Raw genomic sequence first — 799 nt, 5'->3', positions numbered from 1 at the left:
GAGGAGGGAGAGGGGAGGGGGTAAATAGAAAATGAGGGAGCAGGATTGTCGTCTTCTTGGGACCTTAACCCAATCGGCAGGGAATGTATGTTCTCTAATTCTTCTGTACGTGATCGCCAAAAGATCGGAGGGAACAGCTCTGTTGGCTGTTACCTTTGCAGATGTCGGGAAGCCGGCTGATTTCCACGTGTGGGAAATGTAAACTTCAACACCAAACAAAGTACTCATATAGACGAACCGATAAATAATTCTACTTCATGCAGTTTTCGACGTTAAGAACCACGCATACGGATGCAGAAGTTCCGCACGATGGTTTAGATTTCTAGCCGCCACACCCTCCCATACGCGATGACCCTCGCTACCCGCGGGTGGCGAAAGTGTTGAAGTGAGAACCCTTACGGTGGTCCGAGCATGTAAGCAAAAGGATTAAGTAAGCCAGACATTGAGTCTCTACTACTGAACGCAACTATCCTCGCGCGAGAGATCCATGGACTTCGCCCGCCTCGCCCACCCCTGGCATCACTGCCAAGGCAACACACCACAGGACCCCAGGGGTCGCGGCGGCGAGGCGTCCCCCCTCGGTGGGGGCCCTGGGCCACACTCCGGAGGACGCCCCTCTCCTCGCAAGGTGGGTTATAATTAGTCGCGGCTCCGCGGCGCTGCACCCGAGGGCGGCCGCTGGGCGCCAGCGCCGCCAGCCCGCGGAGCCCGCGCCCGGCTAAAACGGGCCGGCCAATGGGCGGCGCCCGCGAGGTCACGTGGGCGCCGCGGCCAATCGCGCCGGGGTTCACATGTCTCG

The 799-nt window shown here is 58.9% G+C and overlaps 1 protein-coding gene across 5 annotated transcripts in view; it reads right to left on the bottom strand.

Moving 5' to 3' along the window:
- LOC113207273 (CD151 antigen-like) overlaps window positions 1-799 on the bottom strand; it is a 100397-nt gene that overhangs the window by 56678 nt on the left and 42920 nt on the right. The gene's annotated exons all lie outside the window — the stretch shown is intronic.

This window comes from Frankliniella occidentalis, unplaced genomic scaffold (assembly GCF_000697945.3).
Source record: "Frankliniella occidentalis isolate FOCC.00 unplaced genomic scaffold, Focc_3.1 Scaffold115, whole genome shotgun sequence".
Classification (NCBI taxonomy): domain Eukaryota; kingdom Metazoa; phylum Arthropoda; class Insecta; order Thysanoptera; family Thripidae; genus Frankliniella; species Frankliniella occidentalis.
This window is presented reverse-complemented; position numbering and strand designations above follow the sequence as displayed.